At 45.4% G+C, this 21,187-nt stretch overlaps 1 protein-coding gene and 1 pseudogene across 1 annotated transcript in view; both read right to left on the bottom strand.

Moving 5' to 3' along the window:
- RPS10 (ribosomal protein S10) overlaps positions 1 to 21,187 on the bottom strand; it is a 39,686-nt gene that overhangs the window by 17,708 nt on the left and 791 nt on the right. The window lies entirely within an intron of this gene.
- Positions 1,592 to 21,049, bottom strand: LOC109450905 (ubiquitin-ribosomal protein eS31 fusion protein pseudogene; annotated as a pseudogene).

Raw genomic sequence — 21,187 nt, 5'->3', positions numbered from 1 at the left:
AGGGTTCATAATTTTGTTTATCTTTTCAAAGAATCAGCTCTTGGTTTAACTGATTTTTCATATTGATTTTTTAGACTCTATTTCATTAATTTCTGCTCTGATCTTTATTATTTCCTTCCTTCCACTCACGTTAGGCTTCATTTGCTCTTCTTTTCCTAGTTCCTTTAAGTGTAGGATTAGATTGTTTATTTGAATTTTTTTTGGTGTTGTTTCTTGAGGTAGACCTGTAGTGCTATGAATTTCCCTTTTTAGGACTGCTTTTGTTGTGTCCCATAGATTTGGGGTCACTGTGTTTCCATTTTCATTTGTCTCAAGGTAGCTTTTGATTTCTTCTTTGATCTTGTTGTTGACTCATTCATTGTTTAGTAGCATGTTGTTTAACCTCCATGTGTTTGTGTGTTTTTCAGTGTTTTTCTTGTAACTGATTTCTAGTTTCGTACCATTGTGGTCAGAGAAAATGCTTGATATTTTTTATTTCAGTCTTCTGACATTTATTGAGACATATGGTCTATCTTGGAAAATGTTCCATGTACATTTGAAAAGAATGTATATTCTGCTGCTTTGGGGTGAAATGCTCTAAAAATATAAATTAAATCCATCTGGCCTAGTATGTAATTTAAGGCCACTGTTTTTTGTTTATTTTCTGTCTGAAAGATCTGTCCATTGGTGTTAAAGTCCCCTATTATGATTGTATTACTGTCGATCTCTTCTCTTATGTTGGTCAATATTTGCTTAGTATATTTACCTAAATATACCTATGTTGCATGTATAAATGTTTACAAGGGTTATATCCTCTTGTTGGATTGATTCCTTTATCATTACGCAATTTACTTCTTTGTCTCTTATTATAGGTTTTATTTTAAAGTCTATTTTGTCTGATATAAGCATTGCTACCCCAGCTTTTTTGTTTATTTGTTTCTATTCACAGTAAATATCTTTTTCCATCCCTTTATTTTCAGTCTGTGTGTGTCTTTCAATCTGAAGTGGGTCTCTTGTAGAAAGTATATGTATGGGTCTTGTTTTCTTATCCATTCAGCTACCCTATGTCTTTTTATTGGGCGGGGGAGGGAAGGGGAACAGTGTGTACTTCCAGGACTCTTTTTTTCCAAGCCAAGTTATTGTCCTTTCAATCTTAGTTGTGAAGGGTGCCGTTCAGCTTCAAGTTGTCCTTTCAGTCTTAGTTGTGGAGGGCGCAGCTCAGCTCCAGGTCCAGTTGCCATTGCTAGTTGCAGGGGGCACAGCCCACCATCCCTTGGGGGACTCGAGGAATTGAACTGGCAACCTTGTGGTTGAGAGCTCACTGGCCCATGTGGGAATCGAACCGGCAGCCTTCAGAGTTAGGAACATGGAGCTCTACCGCCTGAGCCACCGGGCCGGCCCCTACTCTATGTCTTTTGATTGGAGCATTTAATCATTTTACATTTAAAGTGATCATTGATAGATTCATAGTTATTGCCATTTTATTATTCATATTTATGTTTCCCCCCTTCTTCTTCTTAAAGAAGTCCCTTTAACATTTTTTTGCTGGTGGTTTATGTTTTTAATTAATCCATATACAATTATGTGTCTTCTGGATTGTTGAAGCAATAGGTCAGAAAACATTTGCCACAATAATGTCTGTTAAAGTGGCTGGCCATAAAAACTCCAGCACCACATTCATCTGAAGGGCACTCCTGATGAAGGTGACTGATTTTGCCATTCTCATCCACCTTATAGTGTTTTAGGACAGCCAGCTTAACCTTCTGTCTCTTATGCTTATTCTTCTTGGGAGTGGTGTAAGACTTCTTCCTTTTCTTAGCACCACCATGAAGTCTCAACACAAGATGAAGAGTGGACTCCTTTTGAATGTTGTAGTCAGACAAAGTACATCTATCTTCCAGTTTCTTGCCAGCAAAGCTCAGTCTTTGTTCATCAGGAGGAATTCCTTCCTTATCCTGGGTCTTGGCCTTTACATTTTCTATTGTATCCAAGGGTTCAACCTCAAGAGTGATGGTTTTCCCAGTAAGAGTTTTCACGAAAATCTGTATCTTAGCAGTGGTTCCCCCATCGATGGTGGATTGGGAACACCATTTAACATTTCTTGTGATACTGATTTGATGGTGATGAACTCCTTTAGCTTTTTCTGGTCTGAGAAGCTCTTTATCTGTCCTTCGATTTTAAATGATAGCTTTGTTGGGTAGAGAAGTCTTGATTGTAGGTCCTTGCTTTTTATCACTTTGACTATTTCATGCCAATCCCGTCTTCTTTTTTTTTTTAGTTTTCTTTTGTGTTTTTTTTTTAATTTGGGGAAGAGGAACAGGACTTTATTGGGGAACAGTGTGTACTTCCAGGACTTTTATCCAAGTCAAGTTATTGATCTTTCAATCTTAGCTGTGGAGGGCACAGCTCAGCTCCAGGTCCGGTCGCCGTTTTCAATCTTAGTTGCAGGGGTCACAGCCCACCTTCCCATGAAGGAATTGCACCAGCAACCTTGCTGTTAACAGCTTGTGCTCTAACCAACTGAGCCATCTGGCCACGATTCTGGCAGCTCAGTGGCAGCTTGTTGTCTTCAGGATAGTTGTGGAGGGTGCAGCCCACCGGCCCATGTGGGAATCGAGCTGCTGCGAGGAGCTTGTGCTCCAACCAACTGACCATCCAACTGCCCTGGGACATATTTCTTTGTTTCCTCATTTTGGTTGCCTCTTTGTGTTTGTTTCTATGTATTAGGCAGATCTGTGTCTCCCAGTCTTGGCAGAGTGGCCTTATGTAGTAGGTGTCCTATGTGGCTCAGTGGCACTGTCTCCCTGGTCACCTGTGCTGGGTGCTCCAGGAGTGTCCCTTGTGTGGGTTGTGTGTGCCCTACTGTTGTAGTTGAGCCTTGACTGCTATTGGCATGTCAGTAGGTGGGATTCACCCTCAGGCTTACCGCCTGTGGGATTTGGGCACATCCACAATTTACAGGCTTCTGTATAGTGGGTTTTCCTGTGGAGCAGGATTAGCTCCAGTGGGCCCTGGTGCCCTTTGGGTGTGCTGCCTTTGGGGCTAATAGGGTGGTGCTCTGCTGTAGTCTGAAGCCAACCTCCAGGTTTTTGGTTCTGGGACCAAGTCTTGGAAGGGGCTCTGGTGCAGACCCAGGTCAGCCACTGCCACTGGTTGCAGACTATCTGGTAGGAGAAACAAAGCAATCTTAGTTTGGTTGTTCTATGTGCTGGACCTGGAGGCATGTGGGAGATCCCACACTGTGAGCCGAGGACTTCTGCCACCAGTACCAGGCCTAGGGTAGCTCTGCAAAAAGCCCAGGACACCCCGAGGTCTGCGGCTGCCTGCCAGCTCTCATAAGGCTCAGTGGCTGATAAAGCCTCATGTGGTATGCGAGTTGGGTAAGGAGGGGTCTCAGGGTGGGATGGGTGGTGTTCACCAGGTTAATGTAGATTCTGGTTTGGTGATAGTGCCGAGTCTGGACATACTCAGCAAGTCTCAGAGCACCCTGAGGCTAGCTTGTGCCCACCTGGGGCCTGCAAACCCCTGAGAGTTGTCCAAGAAAGAGTGCAATGCGGGTGGGTCTGGCTGCTGGCCAAGAATGTGCCTCTGGCATTGTGCGAATTGGATATGGTTGGGTCCCAGGGAGTCACCAGGTTAGAGTGAGTGGAGCTCACGAGGCCAATGCAGATTCAGATTTGGCTATGTGGGAGAAGGCTCAACACGGGAAAGATGGTGCCCACCTGTCAGCCGCATGGGAGAATGATTCTATACAGGGAAAACTGTCCCTCCAGTCCTCACCCTAAAGCCACGCAACAGTGTCTCCCTGTATGTCTCTGACTCCTCCTGAGTAACGGTCCCTCTGCTGCAGCCCAGGGTGAGTGCCTGTGAGCGTCTGTGCATGGGAGCTTTAAGAGGATGTCTGGGTTTCCCACAGCCTTCCTTCTCACTTGGATGGTCAGAATCCTCACTGTTTTTCACAGCTAGATGTTGCTGTACTCCAGGTGGGGGAGCCCAGTGTGGGGCTGGGGTCCCTTGCTCCTCTGGGGGGTACTTCCACAGCTGAGATGTCCCTCCTGATTCTCAACCACCACATGCAGATGTGGGACTGGAGGCCTTCACGTCCTTGATCCTCCTGCCAGTCTTGACGTGGCTTCTTTATATCCTTAGTTATAGGACTTCTGTTTAGCTAGACTTCAGACAGTTCTCCAGGTTGATTGTTCTATAATTTAGTTGTAATTTTAATGTGGTCATGGGAGGGAGAAAGCACAGTGTTTATCTACTCTGCCATCTTGGCTCTTTTGCCGATACCCCTTTTTTTTAAAGATCTTTTCAAATCTTTTGCCCATTTAAAAACTTTTAAGGTTATAAGCATATCCTTCTGTTTTCCTTTAGAAGTATTTTAGTTTTAACTTTTACACTTACATATATGATCCATTTCAAATTAAATTTTGTATATGGTGTAAGATAAGAATTGAGATTCTTTTTGTTTCAAATGGATATATATTCTCCTAGCATCATCTGTTGAAAAGATTATCCTTTCCACATTGAATTAGCTTGGCACCCTTGTTGAAAATCAATAGACCATAAATTTGTGGGTCTACTTCTGGACTCTCTTCCATTCTATCGTTATACCAATATCATACTTTCTTGATATTGTAGCTTTGCGGAAAGTCTTGATATCAGGTAGTGTAAATCTTCTAACTTTCTTATTCTTTTAAAAAAAATGATTTTGGCTTGCTCATTAAAATTTTTTTATATGTAAATGTGATAAAAGACAAGGAAAGACAAATTGAAGGAGATTGAGGAGAAATAACAATTAAAAGCAATGTGGGATTGTAGATCAGATCCTGGAATCAAAAAGGAACATTATTGAAAAATTCATGAAATTAAAGTAAGGTCTGCATTTTAATTAATAATATTGTACCAATGTTAATTTCCCATTCTTGGTTATATAGATATTAATATTATGGGAAGCAATGTGAAGGATATAAGAAAATTCTACGTACTATTCTTGCAACTTTCCTCTAAATCTAAAATTAGTTCAAAATAAGAAGTTTTTAAAAATGTACAAATATTGATTGTAACAAAAGTACCACTCTGGTATGAAATATTGATAGTGAAAGAGGCTGGGAAGAGAAGGGCAGTAGATATATAAGAACTCTACTTTCTGCTCAATTTTGCTGTAAACCTAAACTAAGGTCTATTAGAAAGAAAATAAGAAAAGAAAAGGTGCAAATGAAAAAGAATGAGATAAGATTTTAAAAGCTTGATATGTCTTATTATTTTTTTTAGATTTTTTTCCACCAATGATTTTATTGTGGTAAAATACACATAAAAGTTTCTATCTTACCCACTGTTAAGTGTTCAGTAAGTACATTCACGTTGTTGTGCAACCATCACCACCATCCATCTGCACAACTTTTTTCATCTTACAAAACTGAAACACTATACCTGTTAAACACTAATTCCCCATTTCCCCCATCCCCAGCCCCTGGCAACCACTTTCTGTCCTTGTGTTTTTGACTACTCTAAGTACCTCATACGTGTAAAATAATACAGTATTTGTCTTCCTGTGGCTGGTTTATTTCACTTAGCATAATATCCTCAAGGCTTACCTATGTTGTAGCACACACACAAACAAGGCACAAATGCAAAGAATGAGATAGGCGGAAAAGCTTGACATGTTTTTTTAAGTCTCTTTTAATCTACTGAGTCTTCCTCTATGTTGGTTTTTCTATGCTGTGTAACAAATGATCACAAATTGAGTGGGTTAAAATAACACACGTGTATTATCTCACAGCTACCGTGGGTAAAAGGCTGGGCACGGCTGAGCTGGGTCCTCTGCTCAGGGCCTCACAGGCTGTGGTTAGGTGTTGGGTGGGCTGCTTTCTCATCTGGAGGCTTGACTGGGGAAGAATCCATTTCTAAGCCCATTGAGGTTGTTGGCAGATCTCATTTCTATGTGGTTGCATAACTGAGGGCCCCAGATGTTTGCTGGCTGGTGGTCAAGGCCACCCATAGGTTCTCAAAACTGCCTGAAATTTCTTGCCCTCTCCATTGGCTGTGGACAGCATGGCTGTTTTCTTATTTAAGACTAGTAGGAGAGTTTCTCCCTCCAGTCTGTTAAGATGGAGTCTTCTATAACAAAACACAGACATGGGAGTGACATCCCATCACCTTTGCCATATTCTATTGGCTAGGAGCAAAACACAGGTTACACCCACACTCAAAAGGAAGGGACTATACAAGGGCAGACTCATTGGGGGTCACTTATGGTGTGTTGGCCACACTCTCCACTTCTTTTTCTCTTTACAGTTAAGTCTTTGAAATACCTGGGCTGTTTGACCTGTAGTTTCCTGCAGTCTGGACTTTGCTGATTGGACACACACTGCAATTCAACATGTTCCTCTGTCCCCTGTATTTCTGGCAAACTGGCAGCTAGACCCAGAGGACTGATTGGACTCAGGAAGAATCCCTTTGGGAACATTTCAGGACATGGCATGGTCTTCCCTCAGGAGGCACATGATGTCTAGCTGTATCTCTGTTTGTGATATTAGTAGCCATTGATAGCCAGCACCTACATCAGTTAATTCACAGCAGGTAGCAAAATGAGAATGTTCTAATTCTACTATTTCATGTGTCAGTTGCAATATTTTTATAGAGATGCTTCCCCTCTATATATCTATGTTACACTGTGGTATATAGTTCATATACAGAAGGCAGGATACATTTCTGATTCATTTCTTTCGGTCATCAATTTCCAAGATAATAATAAATTGGTTCCCTATCAAAGTGACCAATTATTGTTTAATAGTGTTATGAACCCATGCATTTAAACGTGTTTGATTGATTTAAGTCTATTGCAATTCTTATCCTTATTAAAGCTCATATGGTCCAGTGGGAGCCTCGTCAAACTGGCTCCTGAGTCCTTCTGACGTGACCCTGTTAGTCTCTGAGCGCTTCCTGCTAGCTGGCATGTCTGGGGATCCAGGCTCGTCTTATACCTTGTGCCTTCCTGCCCCATGCTTGAAACGAGGCAGGTCTCCAAGAAGCCCTGGTTTCTTTTCATAGGCGATGATATTTCAAGGCCGCAGTCGGGGCTGTAGGGATGCTTATTGCTGTTGGGTTGATTACTGTTTCTAGCCTTTCTGGTGGACAGAACTAGGAAACACATATGTACATATATAGCTCATCTGACATGAGGAAAAGAGGGGGTTGTTGGAGCTGAGAGGTAATAAATTCAAAACTGGCATATCCACTCTTTTCCAACCCTTCTCTTTTCTTCTTTTCTGTTGTCCCTATTCTGTAGCTCGATTTTGTTCTGCAACCAGCAGTTTCTCCCCAGTGTGGGCTCCTGTCCCCACAGGGTAGGGGGCCTTGGCAGGTCTCTTTCAAGAGTTTATAGGAGTTAGACTGTTCCAGGCCCATCAAGCCGCTGCACTAGCCACTGTGCGGTGTTGGCTGCCGATTGGTCACCATGCTTTCCCATGAATATCTGTGGCTTATTTTGGGGTCCTCCTATTTTTTAGGTCACCAGATGCTATCCCTGCTGCTTCCCTCTGCTACCTTAGACAAAAAGCACAGGGCAGCGGGGAGAGAGGGGGTTGGAAGGGAAAGAGGAAGCAAGGGAAAACAAAGGAGGGAGGAGATGAGATCTTTCTTCAGAAAAGATGCAGCTACCAGACCGGCCAAAACTTGATTTTGGTATCTCATAGCAGACCCAGGACACCAGTTGTAATGAATTATATTATTAGCACTACAGGGAGGGGAAAGCTCCACTCCCTGTGTTACCATGACAGTTCCGACAAGGGCCAAATAAGGGGGGAAAATCCATCCTCCCAACTGGAAGGAGTGGTCAGCAAAGACCCGCCTGGGAACTTCTATAACACCACCTCTAAGTCTTAACTATTTCGCCCTCATTTTGAAAATAATATGTTCCCCCAGCCTGCCCATTGCCACCACCCTGGGAGTGCACTGCCCTACCCTCTTTCTTTCAGTAAATTCATGGCTTGCTCAGCTTACTCGGTGCACCTTGGAACTCTTTCCTGTGGCATAACCAAGAACCTGTTTTCCGGCAACAGCTCTGCCTCTTCCCCCACAGATGCAAGGCTTGTAGCTGTCCGCAGTTTGTCCCCATCCACTCATACTTTAGACGGCTAGAGTCACTTACTCTGCTGGTGCCCGGGCTAGGCGGGAATGTCCAAAGGACTCACTGGGCATTTCCTCACTGGGCCTAGTGGCTCAGCATTCAGTCATCTAAGCTTTAAAGTGTGATGGCTTCCCAGAGAGCTTGAAAGCAGGGGCTAGTAGGTCTGAAGGTCACTCCTACTGCATTCTGTTGGTCAAAACAAGTCACAGACCCGCCCAGAGTCAAGTGGGGAGGATAGACTCCACCTCTGATGGGAGGAGCTGCAGGTAGGTGCAGGGAGGGAGATGGATGAAGCCATCTTTGGAGATCCCAACAAGGGCTTGTCTGACCCAGAGCCCAAGCAGGTACCATCCCCCACCCTTAGGAAACTTGCTGGGGCCTATGGAAGCCTACCTCAGTTCCTGTCACTAAGGGGTGGAAGGGGAGGAAAGGATGGGTGACTCCTGGTCTCCAGGGTGTCCAACCCATTATGTAGTTTCCTCCGGGGGCTCTGGGGAGCCTGGGGATTGGGGTGGGGGTGGGGTTGTGGAAAGGAAAGGAATTAGCTCTCATTTTCCCTCCCCACCCCATCACTTGCAGGCCCCCTGAGGGCTGGCAGGACATATGGCCCTGCCAGTGGTAAGTCAAACCGGGAGCCCTGCCAGGGAGCGCCAGATGGAGCAGGAGGAAGGCACAAATCAGCCTCCATGGCCGGCGCCATAAATAACGCTCCTGGGTGTGGGTGGCAGCTCTGCAGGCCCATTTCACCAGCCTTGGAATATCCAGGCTATGCCCCCTCCCTCGCCGCTGTCCTGTAAGTCTTAATCGAGCTGCCTGGCACAATAGCTCCTTGCAGCCTGCAGGGGAGGACAGCTGAAGGGAAAGATATAATTTGACGAGTCATGCACACTCCAAAAGTCATTATTTCGTTGCTACCTTGCTGTTCCTCCGAGCTCGGGGCTGAGCCTCCTGGCTGAGTGTGGGGACAGGACACCTTCTGCTGTACAAAAGGGCAGGGCAAATTTTTCCCTTCTGATGCCTCAGCTTTTTTTCTGGGGCTGGCTGATGCCATATGGCAGTTCCACTTCCTCTGCAATAGAAGTGAATTTTCCTAAATTGGAGAGCTGGCCCTCAGCCTTTCCAAAGGTCTTTTGTGTCTGATTCTCTCCCCTCAAGGTGATTTGACTTTCTGCCTCTGGTCAAATTCCACAGGCTGAATCTTTCATCCTCAAGGAGCAGAAGCAGAGTTCCACCTGTCAGAAATCACCAAATATCTTGGCTGCGAGGCTCCCGGTGAGCCACAGAGCCAGGAGGGGCAGAGACTGCAAAGACAGCTGAGCACGAGCCCGTGAGCTGCTGCTGTCATCTCCTGGGGCTGTTCCTCCCATGCTTGGTGTCATGGAGTTTTTTTGAATCGTGCAACATCTTAGAGCGATTCTCAGAATGTAGCCCAGGTGCCATCTGGGAATCACCTGGGGAGCTTTAAACAATGTCAGGTTCCAAATCAAAACCATGAGATACCGTCCCACACCTATTAGGATGGCTACTATCCAAAAAACAGAAAACAACATGTGTCGGTGAGGATGTGGAGAAACTGGAACCCTGTGCACTGTTGGACGGAATGTAAATTGGTGCAGCCACTGTGGAAAATGGTTTGGAGGTTCCTCAAAAATTAAAAACAGAACTATTATATGACCTAGCAACCCCAGTTCTGGGTATGTACCCCTAAGAACTGAAAGCAGAGTTTCCAAGAGATATTTGCATACCCATGTTCACTACAGTCATGCGCCATTTAACAACTGGGATGCATGTGGAGAAATTCATCCTTAGGCCATGTCGTCATTGTGGGAACCTCACAGAGTGCACTGCCACAAACCTGATGGCACGGCCTACTACACACCGAGGCTATACAGTATAGCTCATTGCTCCTTGGCTACAAGCCTCTACAGCCTGTTACTGTACAAAACAATTCAAGGTTAAATCAAGTGACAATGATGCAATCAAGAGACACGTAAACGTGAGCGGCTGCTGCCAGCGTAACACAGCATACTGTTTTACAGCAAACTTTTCTAAAATAACGATAGAAAGTATAGTGCAGTGAATACTCACACTAGTAACATACTCAGTTATTATCAAGTATTGTGTACGGTACATAATTGTATCTGCTATAGTTTTATACTGTAACTGGCGACACAGTAGGTGTGTTTACACCAGCATCACCATGCGTTGCGCTGCGATGTTACAGTGGCTATGACGTCACTAGGCAATGGGAATTTTTCAGCTCCATTATAATCTATGGGACTGCTGTCATGTGTCATTATGTGGCGTGTGACTATATTCACAATAGCCACGCGGCAGAAGCAAATCAACTGTCTGTCCTCAAATGAATGCATAGAGAAAATGTGGCATACGTGTATACACGCAATGGAATATTATTCAGCCTTAAAAAGAAGGACATTCTGTCACATGCTACAACGTGGATGACTCGAGGACATACGCTAAGTGAAAGCCACAGGATCAATACTGTATGATTCCACTTACCTGAAGTACCTGAGATAGTGGAAATTATAGAAACAGAAAGTAGAAAGGTGGTTTCATGGGTACAGAGTTTCAATTTTGAAGACGAAAAAGTCCTTGAGATCTGTTGCACAACAATGTAAATATGCTTAACGCTACTGTGCACTTAAAAATAGTTAAGATGATGAATTTAATGTTATGTGTGTGTGTTTTTTAACCACAATTTAAAAAAGAGGAGCTTACTTCCATTTGGAATGCAAACAATTAACAAAAACAAAGGCAGGTTCCTGCCCTTTGCCAGACCTCCAGGTTCACAATCCCTACAGAAGAGGCTCGGGAAGCTGCCTTTTAAACAAGTCTGTAGGTAATTCTTAAGCCCAATAATGTTTCTTGTCTTAGATGTCGTGATTAAGAAAACAGGTTCTGAAACCAAACTACTTGGCAACCAAAGCGACCCTAGAAAAACAACTGTCCTCTCTGTGCCTTAGTTTGCTCATCTGTATAATGGGGATGGTAATTGTGCCTACTCACGGATGGGAGTATGGTAGGGATTGAATTAGTTAAAAATCAAAAGCATTTGGTATTATGATGATCAAAATCAAGTGCTTCCTTTTGACCAAGGGGAACTGAGGACCAGAAAGAGGAGGTGCTTCATCAAAACTCATTCCTCAATGTGGTGCCAGAGCCAGAAGGACCCAGCTCACAGGCCACCATGCACGGCTCACCTGCCACATGTGCTATCTTGTGCCTCAGTCCCCGAGGGCCTGGCCAGGAGACTGGGTCACCACAGTGACAGACTGGAGAGGAATGCAACCCTGCCCTGAACACATATGCCTTTCCCTAGGATGCCTCCAGGTTATTCCATTTCCCTGGCAGATAGAATGAGGGCTTGCTTTAGGCAAGGCACAAACACTGGGTGTGGGGTTGGAGGTGCTGTGGGTGTATTAACTGGGAGCTGCCTGCCTCTTTGATCAACCCCAAGCCTTTGCGTGCCTGAGCTCCCTGGCTTCTGGGAATGGAACAGCACTGGCACAGAAGCATATGGAGCCTTCTGTGAGAGTCCCAGGTCCTATAGAAAAACTGCATGAACAAATGTAACCTAATGGCTTTGGTGTAACACTAAGAACAATAACAGATAAAGTGGGTTGCCTGTATACTGTGTACCTAGCTCTTATGGCTATGATCCCATTTTACAGATGATGAAACTGAGACACAAAGTATTTAACTAACTCACCCCAAGCCACAGAGCTGGTAAAGTGGAAGCAGCCTGGCATTTGACTGTCCTGAGTCTCAGCATCCTCATCTGTAAGGTGGACATAATGATAGGGGCTGCGAAATGAGGGGGCTGCCATCAGAGGTGAAAATGGCCGGCCAATATTTGTTGCATGAGTTTGCTGAAAGATGCACAGACCTTGAGGTCCCCATGTTCCTTTTGGAGGAACTCAGTGCAGGGTGGAGAGTGGGGAGGTCTGGGTGGGGAAGGTCACCTCTAGGATGGAGGAATGGGGAAGGCACAGGGACACGCTTGGCCCCTTGGGGTCTGGTGGGTCTGGGGCTCAGTCCACAGGTCTGTGGTTACATTCTCTGGAACCAGATGCAAGTCAGGCTCGGTGGCAGGGCTGCAGGGGTGGGGGATGGGGGTGGGGGAGTGGGAGGAGCTCAATAGTGTTGGGATGTGTTGTAATTTGAATGCAGGTTGCAACTTTGGGGGGATGGGACAGGGATTCCACCTGTCACTGAGCATTTCTACAGTCACCACTGTTGCCATTTCTTCCTCTTTGGAGTTCAGCACCTGTGGGCGGGGCATGGTATGCTCCAGGTTGGGCCTGGGGCCTTAGCGCCTGCTTTGGCTTGTTCAGCTGCAGGTGGGGTGAAGGGGACCGAGTGGGATGAGGGAGACAGATAGGCTTAGTGCCTCTGTGGCCTGCCCAGCTGCTCTCCTCTGGGCGCCTACTGCAGATTCAGCTGTCTGGGACAGGACCCCAGAGCCAGAGAAGAGACAGAGAAGGGGCAGGCATTCTTCTTTCTGCAGAAAGTGACAAACTTTCTTTCCCAGTAAAGATTCCGATTTTCCAGGAAGAACGTCTTTCCCATCAGGAGGCGAATGTGCCTGCAGCAATAGCACGGTAATCTCTCCACTATTCATGGAGTGCCCACTATGTCCTCACATTATCAATCGTCTTTCTGATAACACAGCAAAGTGGCCACCGTTTGCTCCATTTTGCAGATGGGAAAGCTGAGCCAAGGGGTTCAGCCTGGGCCCAGCCTTCGCTCTCACACAGCTAGCAAGTGGCAGACCCAGGACTGCCTGGGCCCAAGGCTGTACCGGCTTCCGCAGCCAGGCCAGCTGGCCTCAGAGAGGAAAGGAAAGGGGCTTCATAGTAAACAGGTTCAGTGTAATCCCTATTAACAGCTCAGAAGCCTGTTTTACAGAAATAGAAAAACTCATCATACAATTCATATGGAATCTCAAGGGACCCCAAATAGGCGAAACAATCTTGAAAAAGAACAAAGTTGGAGATCTCACACTTCCTGATTTGAAAACATACTACAAAGCAGCAGCAATCAAGACGGCACGGCACTGGCATAAAGACAGACATACAGACCAATGGAACAGAACAGAGAGCCCAGAAATTAACCCATACGTATATGCCCAAAAGATTTTCAACAAGGGTATCAAGACTACTACACAATGGACGGAGGACAGTCTGTTCCATAAATTGTGTTGAGAAAACTGGATATCCACATGCAAAAGAATGAAGTTGGAGCTCTACCTAACACCGTGTATAAAAATAAGCTCAAAATGGATCAAAGACCTAAACATGAGAATTGAAACTAGAAAACTCTTAGAAGAAAACATAGAGGAAAATCTTCATAACATTGGGCACGGCAATGATTTCTTTGATATGACACCAAAAGTGTGGACAACAAAGAAAAAAATAGATAAATTGGGCTGTATCAAAATTTAAAACTTTTGGGGTAGGTGAAGGGATTAGAAAGCACAGTCGGTAACCACGAGATGGCCACGGGGTTACGAAAATCAATTTGGGGAATGTAATCAATAATGTTGTAAAGATTTTGTAAGGTATCCGATGGACGCTTGTCTCATTAGGGAGACCACCTCAGGGATGATGTAGATGCCTGATCGCTGCACTGTACACCTGAAGCTGAAGCTGAACAATAATGAATGTCAATTACAATTACATATATATGTTTATATATATATATATATATATATACATATATATATATTTACAAGAAACGGAGTATAGCATTAGGAATAGAGACAGTGGAAATGTAATGGCTGTGTACGATGTCAGAGGGGTAGTGGATGGGGAAAAGGGGGTTGTCACTGTGTGAGGGATATAAATGATAAATGTTTAACTATTACATTGTTTTGTGCACCTGAAACTAATAAAAAAATAATTTAAAACTTTTGTGCATCAAAGGACACTGTCAAGAGAATGGGAAAATTTTTGACCTTTTTTTCTTCAAATTTTTAAACTGATATATAATTCACATAATAAATGATACGAGATAATGCACATAACATAAAATTCACCATTTTAAAGTATATAAGTAATTAAGTAGCATTTAGTATATTCAGAATGTTGTGCAACCGTCACGAGGATCCAATTCCAGAATATTTCCATCGCCCCCACAAGCAATCCCATATCCTGTAGCAGTCACTCACCGCTCACCCCTCTGCTCGGCCACTGGCAACCACTAATCTATTTCCTGTCTCTCTAGACTTGCCTATTGACCCCATTTTTTAATGCAAAATTTTAGTCAGATTTATTTCCATTATCAATTTTCGTTGAGAAAATATTTTCTGGAGTGAATGGTATTAAGAAAAGATCATTCTTTGAGCAATATTCTACAGCATGCAGTAAAATTTTTTCCAGTTTGATTTTCACCTTGCTGAAATTACTGTGATTGAGATAAATTCGTTTCTAATAATTTTTGTAAAACCCACGTGATTTATTGACTTTGTGGGGGATAGAGACAACATACCACGTTTCACTGTTTAGAGTGCCTGCAACTGTGAGTTTTCTTTGTGGCCATATTTCTACCAAGTATAATTTCCCTGATCAAATTTTGCAGGTGTGAATTTTGTCTAGAAGCTTTGACTTTCTCTGAGTCATTGTTAAGTTGTTTTGATGATTTCTCAGGAGCATTCACTGACCTCCCTCATGAAGACTATCCCGTTACTATCTGACTCTTGAATCCCCTCTTAGTTTTCATAACACTATCACCACCCGACATTATTTTATATTTATTTGTTTATCTGCTTATCATCTGTCTTCCCACCAGGCTGTGAGTTCCTGGAGGGCAGGGATTTTCGTGTCTTGCTTATGGCTGTATTCTCACCGCCTAGAACAGTGCCTGGGACACAGCGGCCCTCAGTACATGGGCTGAACGAAGGAATGAAACATGGTTTGGATAGAACACACGGTCTGAGTCTGTCTCATAGTCCATGAGTGAAATCATGAGGGACTGTATGAGAGAGAGAGAGAGAGAGAGAGAGAGAGAGAGAGAGAGAGAGAGAGAGAATGCAGGACTGGGAAGGATCCAAGGCCAAATGATGGAGACAAGCCATCCCACACTGAGGATGAGCCACGTTCCAAGAAGCTCCAGTTTTGCCAGGGAGACAGATATCCAACAGAACAGCCTGTTTAATTTACTGACACTACAAATGGCGACTTATGGCTTAGGGGCAACAGAGCATGTTGCCGGCATGACTGGAAAGGTGCTGACGGAGCTGCCCAGAAACACCCGGGCAAAGGAGAGACCAAGAGGACACGGAGGTGTAGGTCTGACAACACTGGCACCTGCACCTGCTGCTGCTGGAGGCTGACAGCTGGGAGCGGCCTTCTCTCCCTCCATTCTGCCCCCTTGGACACGTACTGAGCAGCAGAACCACAGCCAAGAACTGGCCCCCATGACGCAAACCCACTTCAAGTCCTCCATCCTGGCTATCCATTGCCGCGGAACAAACCACCCCAAAGCTTAGTGGCTTCAAACAACAGTGTATTATTGCCTCTCCTGATTCTGTGGGCTGACTCAGCTCAGCTGGGCGGTTTTCTCACTCGAGATCTCTTGTTTGCAGCCAGATAGCTGCTGGCATTAGAGTCATCTGAAGGCCTGATGGGGCTGGAAGTCTAGGAGACTCTGTCTCTCTCTCTGCTGCTGGTCAGTGCTGGCTGTCAGCAACGGCTGTCAACTGAGCATGTGGCAGGAAGCCGGGCTACACTGAGAACTAGCACATCATCACGTCTGCCACATTCTATGAGTCAAAGTAGTCACTGGGCTCAGATTGAAGGGAGGTGGAGCCATAGACCCCACCTCTTGAGGGGAGGGCCAAGTCACTTCGCAGAAGAGCATGGGATGGGAGCTATCATTTGCACCATCTTTGGGAAATGCACTCTGTCATAGCCTCAAAACGCATTGAGGTGGGGTTCTACCAAGATAAGCAAAGATTTCCTGCTTTTGCAGAGTGTTCTTGACTCTTCAAAGAGCTTTCATGCCCACGTTCATCATAATACCTGTCAGGGACATGGGCTGTCTGTGTACATGAGGCAGCACCTGGATCTGCATCCAAGTACCGCTGCTTCCTTCCTGCATGACTTGGGCAAGCTATTTCCCCTCTCTGTGCCTCGGTGTCCTCGTCTGTATAATGGGGGGATAATAACAATGCCTGCCTCACAGCTTCATTGCAAGAACTAGGCAATTGGAATAGTGTCAAGGACAAAACAAGTCCACATGAACAATGGTTATTATGATTACTTCCCCTATTGTGTTTATTTTTATCTTTAACATTTGTAATTTATTTTTTAAAATATGTTACACGGTTCAAACATCAAAAAGGAATACGAGGGAGCAGTCGGATGGCTCAGTTGGTTAGAGCGTGAGCTCTTAGCAACAAGGTTGTTGGTTCAATTCCCACATGGGATGGTGGGCTGTGCCCCCTGCAACTAAGATTGAAAACGGCAACTGGACTTGGAGCTGAGCTGCACCCTCCACAACTAGATTAAAGGACAACGACTTGACTTAGAGCTGATGGGTCCTGGAAAAACACACTGTTCCCCAATATTCCCCAATTAAAAACAAAAGGAATATGAGAGTCCACAGAGCGGAGTCTCCCTGCCTGGTGTCCGCCTCCTGCTTCTCTTCCCTAGAGGAAACCACTTTGCCCAGGTCCTGCCAGAAACACCTTCTGCATTTACAAGCAAACATGGATATATAGTCTTCTGCCACCTCTTTTTTTATATACACAGATGATAGTGACTATACTCATAGTTTTACAACTTGTTTTTTCCCCTTCGAATAGATATTTGGTGATTGTTTCGTATCAAAACTTTAAGAGCTGCCTCACCCTTTTTATCAGCTGCATAATATTCCATCGTGGCTGTGCCATGATGTGCCCAATGAACCTCCTGTGGAGGTGGTTTGCTGTCGGCAGCTCTAACACACTGTGCTGTGATCCATCCCCATTGTGCTGGTGAGGAAACTGAGGTCTGAGAGGCAAAGTGTCCCACCCCAGGCTACACGGTGAGTTGGTGGCAGCTCCAGGATCAGATCGTAGTCCCCTGACCCTATCCACGATGTATTCCCATCTCATCTCTGCTTGGGCCTCCTGGCTCTGGGATGGGTGGAGCCCGCATGAAAGGAGACAGGTGAGGGTGGTGAGCAGGCAAATCTACCAGTGCTGTTGTCGTCTCCTCCCCAGCCTGACACATGGCTGCATGATGAAGGAAACGCAGTTGGAAGAGCCCGGGCTCTCAGACTCCAAATAGCAAAGCAGAGACCGCAGGCTGGAGAGGGTGCTTTGCAGCAGTGAGCCTCATGGCAGTGCCTTTGCATAAACCTCGTTTTCTCCTTCAGGTGGGGTTGGCTTTAGAGGAAGTAGACGCTGAAACTGCCCATGATAGGAGAGGAACTCAGCCCTATAATTGAGGTAACTGGGATCATGACCTAGGCCTGCAACTGATTCACAGGACCCTGGGGCAAGTCACCCAACCTCTCTAAGCCTAGAAGGTGGGAGCTTGACCCAATGGGGTCCCTGCAGTTCCAATGCCAACTCAATCAATGCCTCCTTAAGAACGCTCATTTCCTCATTTAAAAAAGTAGGAGTGAAAGTAATACCGGATGTGGTAAGAATCCAATGAGATGATGCATGTGAAAGCCCGTGGAAAAGTAAAAATTCAACACACCATACAGATTCCCCTCCCAGCAGGTATTAATTTTGAGGATGACATTACAAATAGTGAACTCTGTCCACGACCACATCTTCAGTATAAAAGTTTATTATATACTGAAGTGTAGTGAACCGCACTTCTCTGTTGTTCAGGCCACAGAAATCAAAAACCAAAACGCCAAAACTTTTGTTCCCTGTTGAACTTGATACCGACCATCTGCTTAGGTAGCCTGCCTGCAATTTAGGTACGATGCCACTAGGTGGCGATGGTGCCACGGAGGGCTGTTCCGGAGCAGACACCCTAAGAATCATCTCAAATGTCCTTTTTTATACATTGAGAGGCCTCACCAAAGGAACCAATGAGACTTAGTTTCCTCACCTGTAAAATGGGGCTGATAGTACAAAATATGCTCATGTAAAATCCTCCTGTGCACAGCAAGACCTTCAGTAAATGTATGCTTCTTTCTGGAGTGATTAAGAACATGGCTGTGGAACCAAACTGCTTCGGTTTGAATTCCAGCTCCACTACCTACCAGCTGTGTGACCTTGGACAAATTACCTAACCTCTCTGGGCTTTAATCTTCCTGTCTGTCAGTGGGGCTAGTAATCATACCTACCCCCATAATTTATACATGTAAAGTGCTTAGGAAGTGCCTGCTCCAAGAAAAGTGCTCTGAGTTTGCCATTGTCTGTGTATGTCCTGGGGTGAACCCTCTTTAACATAGTCTGGGTCCCAACTCTGGGCACCTCCCAAGATTGAGGGCCTTGTCAAAATGATATGTCTTTAGGGTGTTTTTAATCCCCCCTCCCTTCCTCTCGGCATAAGTCATGGACAGAGAAAGCCACAATTCCAAGACTCCAAGTCTGGTCTGGGGATTCAGGGCACAGCTTGCAACAACCTCTGTCTACCAGACAGGTTATGGAAACCAATTTGCAAATGTGAAACTAGCTGGTGGGAAGATAAGGAGAGGGCACAAGGGGCTGTGAGGCTGTTTTGAAAGCCCTTTTGTCCCTTGAGGATGTCCTGCTCACCTCCATGCATGCTGCAGGTTGCGGGGGTGGGTAAGAGGAATCTGGTGATGACAGCACATGACCAAAAGTCAGGAGATCTGTTTTTAGCCCAGCTCTGTCACTGAGGCTCTGTGTGTCCTTCAACGAGTCACTTTTCTTCTCTGGGCTTCAGAGTCCTACTCTGCCAAAACTGGGACACACTCCCTGCCTTCCTTTCCAACCAGAGAAATGGTGGGAGTAGAGAAACTCCTGAAAACCTCACCTCCTCCTTGAAGCCTTCCATCTTGGGCAGAACAAAAGGGAATCCAAAGCCTCCCCCTTTCCTCCCCCCTCCCGATATTCATTACCAATCCATTATTCGCTCATTCATTGATTGCACATGCTCTCAGTGCTGATCTGCCCTCCTGTCTGCATGGCCTTTCTGTCTTGTCTGCATTTGAAACTCCTCTGGGGAGGGCTGTGCCTGCCTCCTTACTCTGTACAGCACGGAGAGTCTAGCAGAGGAGGCTTGTGATAGAGGGATGGCGTGAGGCTCTCTGTGGCAAGGAAGGTCCCATGGAATCCCAGACTGGTCGGAACTTAATGGGATGGAGAAAAGTGAGCTGTTGGGTAGATTAAGAGATGCAAAAAGGCTAATGCTTTGAAAAGTGAAAAGTGCTATGCAAATGAAAGTCTTATTCTCTGGACAAGGGCATAAAAGAGTAAGAGAGGATGAGGAAGAGAAAGAGGGCTGGGGTGTAGCTCAACTTCGATGAACGTGTTTTGCAATTAGGAAATCTACAAGGAAGTTAGTTCAATCTTAGGAAGCATGGAAGTTGTGTGTCAATTTCCAAAATAACATTTAATTTTGGATGACCCATGGGCAGGGGTGTATGTATGTGTGTTTTCCACTGTCATTTTTTTTTTCAGGGTTTAGGGCTGCTGAGGTCTTAATTCAATGCCAGGCATACCTCAAGTCCAGATGGAATGAGCCCAGCTTGTCTGCTCCCTTACCCCCTCTCCCCATCACCCTACCCCTCCCTCCATCACTTGCCTATTCAGGTCTGCCCCTCATTACCCTCCCCACAGCCGCTCCAAGTTGCTCCAGTTTCTGCCAACCTCCAGCCTTTCTTACCTCTCCGCTTTATGACCCGATCCCCTGTGAATACCAGTGCCCATCCCACTCTTGCCATCCTCCACCAAATGCCTGGCTGCCAAGTGACCCTAAGTGTCCTCTCTCAGGCAGTGTCCTGTGCTCACTGCCTTCTGAAAACTTACCAGACCTGGGTTCCATTCCACCTGCATCAAAGCCTGGATGACACACTGAGCCAGGCTAATGCATGAGTAGGGGAGGGCAGGTATTCTCGTCTGTGCATCCTAGATGGCACTGGAAGAGTGTCTTGGAGACACTAGCCTCTTCACTTTAAGAAAGTTCTGTCTAAAGGGAGAATTTCACAGCACTGCGGTAGTCCAAAAGGGAGGGGACTTTGGGGGGTGCATATAGTTAAAGATAATAACAGATACTATCTATTGCACACCTATTAAATGCCAGGCACTATGCTAGGTGCCTTACGTCCTTTGTCTAATTCCAACAACCCTGTGAGGTAAGTGTAATTGTCATAATAATAAGCACTACAAAATTAATTGAGCACTTATGTCTCACGTGATTCACCTGGATTGTCCTATGTAACACTCACAGAACCTGTGAGGTAGGTGCTGTTGCCATGTCCATTTTCTAAACTAGAAAACCAAGGCACAGATCAATTAAGAAACTTGTCACATAGCTAGCTATTAAGATAAGGAGGCTGAACCTCAAAGGGGTTAAGTAACATGTCCATTTTTACTCAGCAAAAAAACAACTGAGTGAAGTCTGTGTCTGACTTCACCCACCCCCCAGGCTCACCGTGGCTTCTTCTGGGGCAATGGGAAATTTCAGCTGGGAACAGAAACTTCTGGGGTGGGAATGCGAATGGGACTTCATCTGTTCTAGACACCAGCATACCCCTTACATGAAGGGTGTCCAGAAATGCTCCAGGACCCCAACCCCAGTCACCTGCCAAATGTCCCCTGGCTTTGCTCGACTTTCCCAGTAACCCTTCCCTGCCGCCTGCTTCAGGTGGCTCTTCAGAATCCCAGCTAGCATTAGCACCCCATTAGAAGAATGCTTGCCTCCTCCAGGAAGCTTTCCTTGATGGCCCTAGCCCAGAGCCCTCTCACCTTCTCCGAAACGTCGTCCACTTGGCTGTCTTGTTCATCCTTCGGGTACTGCCTTCTGGCCTCCCTAACTAAGTTGAGTTTCTCTAGGCTCTAACACCTAACATGCAGTCAGTGCTCAGAGAATTCTTCTTAAATGAATAAATACTGCATTTGGGCATTCCCCTGGGTCACTGGGG

Source organism: Rhinolophus sinicus, chromosome 2 (assembly GCF_057876585.1).
Source record: "Rhinolophus sinicus isolate RSI-liver-muscle chromosome 2, RSI-T2T, whole genome shotgun sequence".
Taxonomy (NCBI): Eukaryota; Metazoa; Chordata; class Mammalia; order Chiroptera; family Rhinolophidae; genus Rhinolophus; species Rhinolophus sinicus.
The sequence above is the reverse complement of the archived record's forward strand: the minus strand, read 5'-3'. Positions and strand labels throughout refer to the sequence as shown.